This window comes from Chaetodon auriga, chromosome 24 (genome assembly GCF_051107435.1).
Source record: "Chaetodon auriga isolate fChaAug3 chromosome 24, fChaAug3.hap1, whole genome shotgun sequence".
Lineage (NCBI taxonomy): Eukaryota > Metazoa > Chordata > Actinopteri > Chaetodontiformes > Chaetodontidae > Chaetodon > Chaetodon auriga.
In genome coordinates, this window is record NC_135097.1 from 9,029,060 (window position 1) to 9,040,324 (window position 11,265).

General features: G+C 42.0%; 1 protein-coding gene across 3 annotated transcripts in view; it reads right to left on the reverse strand.

Annotated features, from left to right (window-relative positions):
* The window catches only part of elavl2 (ELAV like neuron-specific RNA binding protein 2), a 33,748-nt gene extending 26,099 nt beyond the window's left edge, over positions 1–7,649 (reverse strand). Inside the window, exon 1 of one of the 3 annotated variants that reach the window (XM_076725395.1) lies at positions 7,175–7,649. The gene's annotated coding sequence lies outside the window, so the exon portion shown is untranslated. The remainder of the gene's footprint in view (positions 1–7,174) is intronic. The other 2 variants (XM_076725397.1, XM_076725396.1) reach the window with 2 other exon arrangements.
* Positions 7,650–11,265: the final 3,616 nt, after the last annotated feature.

The window sequence follows — 11,265 nt, forward strand, 5'->3', positions numbered from 1 at the left end:
TGAGCAGGCTGCCTTTTAGGACTCATTACAGTGCAGTGTGTTTAGTTATTGGTACTCTCAGATCCCACAGCCTTCTCACAAGGGGGAGAAAAGCCTCTGCGCGCAGTGTTACTATACAGACAATGCCGATATTACCAATTCAAAACACAGTGAAAAGTCATCTATACTGTCACGCTGAGGATACACAAAAAGCAGAAGGAACAGTCAAAGTAAGGACAAGGCTTTTGCTGCTGTTCTGTGCTTCAGCCATGTGTCATCCTTCAACCTCTGAAGCTGGTGGCGCTGGCTCTGTTCTAGCAGCTCACTGACTGTGCTAATTAATTACATGGAAAAGCGACTTTGAGTGGCTGTTTGGAAGCAAGATTTCACAGCTGATCAAACTCTTGACTGAAGTACAGCTGTAAATCAGCTAATATGAAATCAATCACAACCTGATAGCATTTCGTACCTCCATCCTGCTCTGAGCTAAACCAATTAGTCGATTCATAGATTTAAAGAGCAGTTTTTCTGAATGCAGCTGCTCTTCTGTTTCAGATCATAAAAGGAATATCTTTGGGATTTGGACTGCGACTCAGACATATAAAGCAAAATCAAGATGTCACATTGCAATCTCAAAGCTCACTATTCACTAATGAGTAATTGAAATAAATATTAAATAAAAAAATGTTAGTTGGAGCACTAATTCTGTTCACTTGTGAAACTCTCCTGACGCCCTGTGACCTGATGATAGATGTTTAAGATAAATGCAGCCGACAAACAATACCAAAGCCGCTTCAGCTCGAAATCAAATCAATCCAAATGACTTGTTTCAGCCACTGCTGCCACTTGAGAACAGCCAGACTGTCATTTCACTTTGAATGAACGGCAGCGTCAGCGAAGGCCATAAAGCAATCTAGTCCAGTTAAGAAACATTACATGACTGCCACACTTGCAAAGTATTGATTTTTTTAAAAATAGTCTGATTTCCTTTGAAAGGTTCAAGTTAAGGGCAGGCAGCAGTAAAGTTAAATACACTAACCTCTGTTGGCACTAACGCACAATATGAATCTGTGAGTCTGCACACTGACAGTGGCTTTCATTCTCCCCCTTTACAGCATGAGCACACGAGTCGTACTTTCAAAGACAGACAGTAACATCGCACAAAACGGTTTGATTTGATTTGATTACGCATTGGCTGACAAGGCCTTTGGTATCCGCTTTCTTCAGCCAATCTGTCAATTTCACAGATTATATAAAACAATATAATGTACAGTAAAAAAAAAAACCCTTTAAAGGATCCAAACAACAATACTATAACGACTGTCCTTTTCGAACAAACACTAGATCGATGAGGAGGAGAATAGTTTTCAGATTGTTCTACAGAAATTGGGCTTAAAAAAAAAAAAAAAAAAAAAACATTTACAGATCTGACTAAGCGCAGAACTTCTTTAAGTTGAACCTGAAGCCAACAGTGAGATCAGCATGTACTGATGTGACACTGAGCACTTAAAGTGAGGAGGCACGAATCTCTGCTACTAGCTCCTCAGAGGATTAAATTGACCAAGTATGCGTGACAAGCTGCAGAGTGAAGAACTCCAGAGTGCACACACTGACATGCACGGCCTGTCCTTGAAAACTAAAAGCCCACAAGTAACAGTTCAAAATATCCCTGCTGAAAACACAGATGTGACTCGTCTACCCACACACTGACGTGCACCGAGACAAATGGGAGAACTTGCGATGCTGTAATATGGTGATACTTGTACCTTGATGAGAAAAAGGTGTAATGAGATGGCAGCGCTGTGGAGCAGTGCTTTGGGTGTGAGCATCATCCAAACATACCTATTGACTGATTACTCCTTCATAAAAAATGAATAGGATTTTAATACAGTTGTACATCAAAAACATACTTTTTAAAATTCCGAGATTTTACTACTTCGGCTCTGACGCCATCTTAATTTTGCAAACAAGGGGAAGCTGCTGGGCAGGTCATTTCCATCACATGCTACTTCTGTCTCAAAACTCTCCTCAGTGTTTCAGTGCATGGATCCGCTTTGTTTGCAGATTAACATTTAAGAAAAGGCAAATATTTATCAACATAAATACACGTTAATCATTTGATAAGGCTTGTTCTGAAGGTGCAAGGCGACAGAGGGGAGGGGGTCGAGAGGGGGGTAGTTATGCAGCAGCTCTGTCATCCCAGAACCAGTCAGAATAATACTGAAAAGTGATGCAATGCTGAGTTATAATTGGCAGTCTGCCTCCAAAGCAGAAGTGTAAAATTTCTCACCAACACTTATGGAGAAGGGAATAATACAGCAATGTTAGTTGAAGAAAATACATGAAATTCACTACATAGTCCGCCTGAAATAAAATTCAGTTGGGTAGTTTGCATTGCTCAAGAGACAGCAACACACGTTCATCAATATTGACTTGTTCTGAAATTTTGGCCAGAGGCATTTTTTATTCTTTCAGGCTTGATGCTGTTAGAGAACCAATGTAAAAATATCAATGTGTCATTTCTTGTAAAAAACAAAATACATATATTTTCCATGTGTTCTGCACTCTAATCACAATTTTATTTTACTTCATCAAAAAAAAAGTCTTTTAAGATGAAATTACTTGTCGGCTGTAAGAGTATTAGTTATGATTAAATGTTAACTCACAAGTGCTCTGATCAGGACTTAACACTGAATAATCAACGTCAAATGTGTGGATTCTGACAATTTACTAATTAATAGTGAAGGTCTAAAAGTAACATCACCAAATAATGGATTGAGAGAGCAACCTACTGTAACATAGCAGTCAATTTTCAGACACTAGCCTGTCTGCTGTCATATATGCAGGACACATTTAAAAAAAAAAAAAAAAAAAAAAAGGTTGACAGTGTGACGCTTAATAATAAATACTGATGCCAATGCTCGAGAATCAGCTGGAAATGCAAGACGACAAACCATAAATATACGAATGACAACTTTTAAAAGCTCAAGTCAGAGTGTTTCAAACTGAAAATGAAAATAGTGATTGTTCGTTTAGCACCGGGGTCATCAGTGAGGTTATGACAACCCAGTCTCTTAAGTGCCACAGCTATTTTGACTGTTCTTGACAGGAGGTCTTAAGACTATTAACCTCAACAACCAGTGACTCTGATTTTTGTCAATTTTGTAGTCAAGCTCAAACACTAAATCTCGGTTGATACGTTACATTCGCTATGAGCTCCAATCCAATAATTTCACATTAAACAGAAATATCTGCAATGTTTAGACACGAGGTATATTCACACTACCTCTGCTTCTCACCACCATAGGCCTACACACGAATACAGCCAAACATTAAAGTACACAAATCAACACTCACCACATAACACCTATACAGAGCATGAGATGTGGCGATGTATGAAAGCGGCTGTGATGCGGTGACAGGGTCAAGAACACTGCAATGCTGGCTTCCAGCAATGACCCACACATGCAGAGGGAGGGCCACCCTGTGGCCAACAGACAATAAGGACCAAATGAACCATTCACACAGCCCAGACAAGATCAACTGCAGGGGGGGTGGGTGCAGGGGGAGGCCGCGAGGAGAAGAAAGGGGGACAGGACGGACATTTAAGAAGGACAAAGGGGGCAAAATTGCTTTCCTTTTTTTTCCTGGAGCCACCCACTGTATACTAACCCAGTTCTGACAGCAGCACACATTGCTGTGCAGAGCAGTGATGTGGCCTTTGGAAGTTCACTCACTGTCCTGCATTTTAGTCACTCTGTCAGCAGCCTTTATTTAGAAAGGCAAACGTGGGGGCTCAATAATACATAAAGACAACCGCTCTCATCTCTTGTCCCTCTCAGGAGCACACAGGCTGCTGAAATAGTGGAAGTTACATGAACACTGAGGAGGGAAAAATGCCTAAAAACAGCAGATATATATATAGAAACAGGAACATGTGGGCATCTTCCATCTTTCCTAAAGCTGAACTTGTGATGAGATCTGCAATTTGAGTTAAGATCTATCAATAGTGCTCTTAAAACCGGAAACACCAAGACCCCAACTACCCCAACAGAGCCTGATTCAGCCATTTTTTTTTTTAACATATTTCGTCCCTGCATACACAGAACTGTAATGTGTTATGGCTGTAAGTGCCATATTTAATCATGTGATCGGATAAATAACGGCACAGCCAACTACTTTGTCATCAACAAATACTCCATTTCTGATCTGTTAATCATATTTCATCCGTCCTACACATTACTCCCTTGTCACATCACGTCAAATCAATTGAGGATTTTGAAAAAAAGAAAAAAAAAAAAGAAACCAGGTATAAAGAGACTAAATGTGTAAATGACTATTAATTCATATTCAAACTGATGTACCAGTGATCTCAACTCGCAGGATGTGAAAGAGTGCATATAACACCTTTAAAAGACGCCCGGTGAGCTGGGCTGTCTCGCGATACCCACAGGACCACAGATGTCCTGCGTGTTGGCAACTTCCTGATAAATTAACTGTTCAGGCTCTTGGATAAAAGATACGTAATCTTTTCATGACCCACCAACTGAAGATTACTCACCGCAGACTGCCAGCTATAACTCAACATGCCTGTGGCTCCAACATATCCACGCTTAATATTCAAGGCCAGACGCTGCAAGCATGAGCACGAAGAAATGCAAAAGAACATGCCTTTGTTTACATGACAGGTTACAGTCTGATAATTATCCTTAAAGCCTTTAAGAACAAGAGCGACAATTACCCTGTTCCTTTACCTGGAGTTGCGTAATCCCCAAAAACTGTGAAACGCCCATTTATGAATAACAGCATCACATCAGGCAGGAAATTAAGACTCTCTAATGTCAATAATCACATATAGGAAAATATAGTTTCATGTAGCGGATGGGAAAAAAACCCTTTGTTAAAAGAGGGGCCACTGCATGTACACAATGCATTCATAGGCTACATAAATAATTCTGCTAATTTTCAGCTGATTGAGATTTCTGCAGGTATTGGAAATAATTACCAATAAAGATTATTAAAGATTAGAAAACAGTGCCAAATAAAGTACAGCTGCTCTGTGTTAAAAAGGTAAAAGGTGAGTGTTGAGCTCAGTTTAAAGGTAACCTGTGTCTAATTAGGTGAGCTACAACTTGAAGCGGATGGAGGGGGGTGGGGGTGGCTGAGGGCTGAGAGGAGCCTTGTTTGATTGATTAAACTGAGACACCTGTGCCGCCGCGGTGTGCGCTACACCAACCTGAGCCTGAATGTCGGTTCACGCAAAGTCCAAATGAGGACTGAGTAAATTCTCTCAGACAATGACCACTCAGCAAACGCCGAATTTTTATTTTATTTTTTAATGTTTTGCGTCTAATCTTAACTTTATGAAACTGCAACCCCATGCTAGTCTCGCTTTGCTGCGTGGTCGTGTAGCCGGACGCGCTTTGACGGCGGACAAAACTCAAGATTTTAACCAACACAGCAGTTTTATGTACGTTTGTGAAACGCAGTTTGTGAGGCTAGCGCCGAGATTTGCTTCTGCGCTTGCTACTGTAGCAGCCGTTATTTTAGCTAGCTTGACGTTACGTTACGTTGTGCAACATTAAGTCGCGTTAAAACACTTATATTTCTTATGGAGTTCTGCTAGCAACGTGTCCGAATTGAGCCGGTCGCTACGCCAGCTTCTGTTGGACGTTGCTAGCTACAGTCCGTAGTTAAATGTCTTTTTTTTTTTTTACGGGTGCATTTTCTGTACGGTTAATTTTGGCAGTAAATACTTTTACACTACTCCTCTGCGGTGTCTTACCTTGAGGTGTTGAGTCGGCGTCGCGGGAATTTATTGATGTAAAGTCTGCAGACATCAAACTTTTGGTCGCAGTCTTTGCGCAGTAGAAAAGGGGGCGGTGGCGGGAACGCGGCCAACGTAAGTAAACTAATCAGGCCGTCGGCCAATCAGCGGAGACTCGGTCCCTAGCCCGGAAATACACGATTAAATAATTGATTCGCTGCAGGTGTAGGTCTACTTTTGCTTCATGCTACCTAGCCTGAATGCCTTTTCTAGCAAAATGTCAACGCAAAGGAAAGACACACAGTGACACTGCTGGAGCAGTGGCTGCGTCAGGCTGCCACCAGGGTCCCTGGACAATTCAGCACGGAATTATTGATTTGAGTAGAATTTGACCAACGACAATTATGATTTTAAGCTTTGCTGTGTCTATTTTAGATCAAACGCATACAGAACAGACATGTTTGGCCTTAGTTTAAGAATAAAAGGCGAAACCTAATTAAATGGGAACGCTGATAAGTGGCCTTTCGCATGAAAAGGTTAGGATCCAAATCCAGCGAGTTTCTGTGCGTGTGCAGGAATTGTAAAATTGTCTCCACGTCACAATTAACACCTGCATGGAATTTCCGAAATCACATAGAAACATGCCTGTGATGGCAGAACTTAACAAAATATCATCCAGCAACTCCAAGTAGCAGAACACACAGGCTGCACTTAACCTATAATGGCATTGCTGCTTTTAGAGAGTTCCACCGAGTCTTCAGCCCTATGGGGCTATTTTACATTTAAATCCAAGAGGTCGTCCCTACCATAGCCCACCACTTAGTTTAAATCACATTTGTATTTGGCCCTGTTTTTTAAATTTACATCCTTGTTTAAATGCAAGTTTTCCTATTGATGAAACAGCTCAAATTCAAAATCAAGTAAGGCTGGTTTGTTTACTGCAGCCATCAATTCAACTCCTAATGTGAGATTCTACATATAAAACCAGCGCCGTTAGTCTAATATTTCCAACACGACAACGTTTTTACTTTAGATGCGGTAAAATAACCGACTACTATGCGGATCACACGTTTCAGCACTCTGCCAAAGGCCTGTATTTCTACACACCAGAGCAATAAACGCGTCCGTCCATGTCTGAAACCTTGGGAAGATTCTGAAACGAGCACATGTGCGGAGACAGCCTTCTTACCCTGTGGTGTAAGTCTATGATATGCCAAGGCACCGCAATTCAGAGTTGAAAATCAGCCGTCAATGGAGACATGAATGCACCACGGTGACTTTCCTATCGCGTTTGCATGCAAGAAGACAGCCTGAGACTACAGTGAACGCATGATCTGCTCTACACACTGTCCTCAAAGACTTGACACAGGGTAAAATATCGATTCAAAATGTTTCAGGTGAATGAGCAAATGTGTAAAAATATCTTACCGTTTCTATAAATGAAAGTTATGGACGTCCTTAGGGCAAACAATCTCTGAATGAAAACACCTGGCCAATAGCTTGTCAAATGATGAATTCCGCTCTCTTAGTTCAAACTTGGAAACATAAAAGCCAACACAAACAAGATAAAATGAGGAAATGAAATATTTATTAAATCAAAACACAGAAATGAGTTCCTTTCAGCAAATGCATGAAACAAAAGGAAAAAAAGAACAGAAGAAATAAAAGGAATCAAATAATTAAAAAAGCCGGCTTCTGCCTGTCTCGCTCTTTACAGGTGCGCCACACAAATACGCGACATCACTGAGTGGAAACCAATGTGAGGAGGAGGTTGCCTTTAAAAGGAAGATAGTCCTGCCGGCGAATATATAGGGCCGTATCACAGCATGCCTATACCTCTCCGCTCTCTCCGTTTCATCCATTCAACCTACACATGAACACGCACTGGACGCGGAAGTATACCCAGAGTCGCTCCCATCCACCGCTTATGCACACAGGAGCTCTTCGATGCCATTGGCTCCAGCGCGCTCCTCGCTGGGGCTCGAGCGTCTCTCCCAAATCACGAGACGCCATTCGTCGTCGCCCCAATCACTCAAAGCGATCAAGGGTTTTTTTTTTTTAATCTTTTTTTTTTTTTTTTTTTTTTTTCCTAAATATGGCATTTGAAGTCAAACACCGCCTCGCCGAGACACGCACGGTGCAGCAGGCGGGAATAACACCGCGGCTTCAGTTTTTTTTTTTTTTTTTTTTTCACAAATGTGTTTTACACCGCATCACCACACGGTCACCATCACGCAAGAGAGTCATTTTTAGCTGTGTGTGCTGTTAGGGATCACTATTTTGCTCTCAACTGGAGGGTTTATTCCACTGGAGACAATAAAAACACCACCCGTGGGCTTTTATTGTTTGTTTGCTTTTTTCCCCCCGCATCGCCGTCTCTGCTCTCACACCATCTGAAATGAGCGCCTGTGTTTTTGTGGCGGCGCATTCAGCACCACGGACAGCGCAGCTCTCCGGCACAGTCGCCGTGGAGCAGCCTACACGCTTCCCACTGTCTGCCTCAGAGACTCCACAGTCAATGGTCAGCCCTCAACACTCAACCTATCGGCCAGAAACGAAGGTGGGCGTTCATTCGGGCTCCCCCGGCACATTTTAAACAGCAGAAAACGCTCTCTTGAAGCTTCCCTTGCAGCAGCGTCACAGCAGTGTGAGCACGATGCGGGCTTTGCAGCATGAGCGGGCGCAGGCTTATCCCGTGTGCATCTTTCTGTCGACTTTCAGAGGGTGGAGCAACAGTTAGGCTCGCATGGACACATGTGAAAAGGGAGATCGATGCTCTCAGGAGCAAAATACTGTTTCAGACACATAAGCCGATACAGCAGCGGCAAAAAGGCTGTAAGAGGTTCAGCTCACTGCAGAAAGCCTTCAACACAATAGGACCTGTATCAGAGGAAATCCAGCCACGCAGTGACACCCTGTATATTGTCCTATAAATCCATGTTTTCATGCATGTTCGGATGATTTTCTAAATACTTTAAGTAATTGTTAGGGTGGTGTCATGCTATCCTTCAATCCCTCCACATGCACGCACAAGGCTAGTCCTTTAAACATACCTCACTTACTGGAAAGTGCTATTAAAAGCACAGGTAGCGTCCAATCATTAAATGAAGGGTCTGAAAAGTTGCAAATCCTCCATGTTGTAGCATACGTTCAGTGGTATTTTAAATGGTGTATAAGTAATGGAAAACCTCGAGGGCTGCTAGTCTCAATTCAGAGATACGGGCTTGAGAAACGTGTTGCCAAGAGAATGTAAAAGCGGAAATAGAAAAGCTCCTCACACGAATATGCTACACATTCTTATGTAAATGCCTCATGTGAAGTAGGAAGTGTGCTGGAGAATGTTTTGGACTAGGCTATATTAACCTTTGGCCCAACCACAGCAAACAGGGAGCAGTGAGAGGCGTGGAAAGCATCACACATTGCTCTTTCATGATAAGTGTCATTATAATGCAGCCAGTGCTTTTTGCAGTGCTGTACTCAGAACTGCTGCACAACTTACTCGTGCACCAGATAGCCTAAAAACAAATCTACAGAAGACATCAATGTGCAAATTTGTCGATGTATAAATGTGTGAGTGGCAGTGACTCTTTGGGATGAGCATGTCCATTAACCCAAAGTTACTGCATTTACCAGTTTTTTGTAGTTTTTCATGAATAATGAGAAAAGGGTTGATGTTGTCTATGGTATGCTCTGCTTTCAAGGTCTGACTTCTTACAAAGGCTACTATGCTATACTATAGATACAGTATATTATTCTCAGTGTACTTAGAAAATTCACACAGAGAAAAGCAAAGTAGGCTGTATTTAAAAATGCAAACATGCACACAAACTTCCTGCATTTCCAAAGTTCTCTGATGGACAAAAATTATTCCAGAAACAAAATGGAAGAGCTACTCGTCTGCAAAGATGCTCAGTGCTTCCAGGTGATAGAAGTAAAGTCAAGAACAACTGGATTTGCCTTTGACTTAAAATGCGACTCAAAGCTGGAAAAGGAAAGTGGTCTGGCAGCTTTGGTACGAGCTGGTAAATTGAAAGCAAAGATGAATAAATACTGTTTTCAAATGGAAACTGGTGTAATCATTCTGAAGTCACATCATGAGTGATGTCTGCTGGCGCGTGCCATGCATCACTTCCTGTTAGTACAACATGAAAAAGTGCAGGACTTGCCAAAATAGTGCACGATTAACACGAGTGTAGGACATGGAGCATGTGCTCCCCATCACAATGCACATCATCAGAAACAAAGTACAAGACTCTCCTGCTCTAGTCTGGAATGTTGAAGTTCAGCTCCATTAAAAATCAGTCCAGTTAGCTGGATATAGGTTCAATTTTCTGGCTCAAGCGATATGAATTTGCATGAAACATTTTTAAGGTTAAGGAAAAAATCTAAATCAATCTTCTAAAAGGTATTTCCAGGCTTTACATCTTGATGACAGCACATGTTGAAGTCTTGCTGCTCTGGTTTCTGGCTTTGGGGAAGTTATTCATGCCCACAAATATCAATTAGATCATTAGCATTTAGATAGCATACTATAAGAATTCTTAAAATGAAAGAGAACATGGACCTTTTGCCCCTATTTTTAATGGTGATTTGTGAAAGTATGTCTCAAAAGAATGTCAGGAAGACTTACTGGGGAGGTAGATTATATTTAAAAGATCAGACACAAGGAAGGGTCAATACATCAGGATAAATCAGGGAACCGTGAGGGCACCAGTACTTCTGTGTGACTTGTTTCCTGGAATAGACCTAGACAGGAAAAAATATGGAGGCAGCAAATTAAGACCTAATAAAGAGGCTGCTAAGCTAATTTTTCTTGCCGACTGAACAAACTGACAAATCATCTCCTTCACTTCAGGTGCTGCCAGGCTTCTTCTTAAAGTCTGACTTCTGTGAAGCCAAATCCACAGACAGTATCACACGCTAGCAGTCAATACTTCTGGTTTGGGGTTTAATTAACACAACAAAAACTCACTGAACACTGGCGTATTACACATCACGCTACTCAGGAAATTTCCCTGCATGGCCGCCAAGGCAACAATCATTAGAAAATCTTACCAGACTCCTGTAGCTTTGGTCCAGCACCATCTTCCTGTCAGGCCCTCACAGCATGCTCCTGGCCTGCTACACCGCACCCACAGAGCATTCAGGAAGCAACCATCTTGATTTCACCAAGGAGACAAAGAAGCACAGTGCAGTGTGGGAGAAGAGACATATTTAACCCACTGAGTGCTCAAATAAAGTATTACTTCCATTTGTGGCTTTGTAAGCTTCGGCTTGCATGCACCAGTTTTTCCACACTGCCTAACCAACAGCAGCAGAGCTCTTTGGTATCTTGTTTTGTAAGTTTCATACTCACATCAGTTGGACTTCCTGTTCGAATACTACACAATGAAACCTGTTGGTGTGGCAGACTGCTTCCTGACCACACCCACGGTGGGCCGTGCCGGGGGTGTGGCCTTAAAGGAGTACCTTGAAAAAGGAGAGAATAAATCCAGATTATTGTGACATTCACTTCCTGT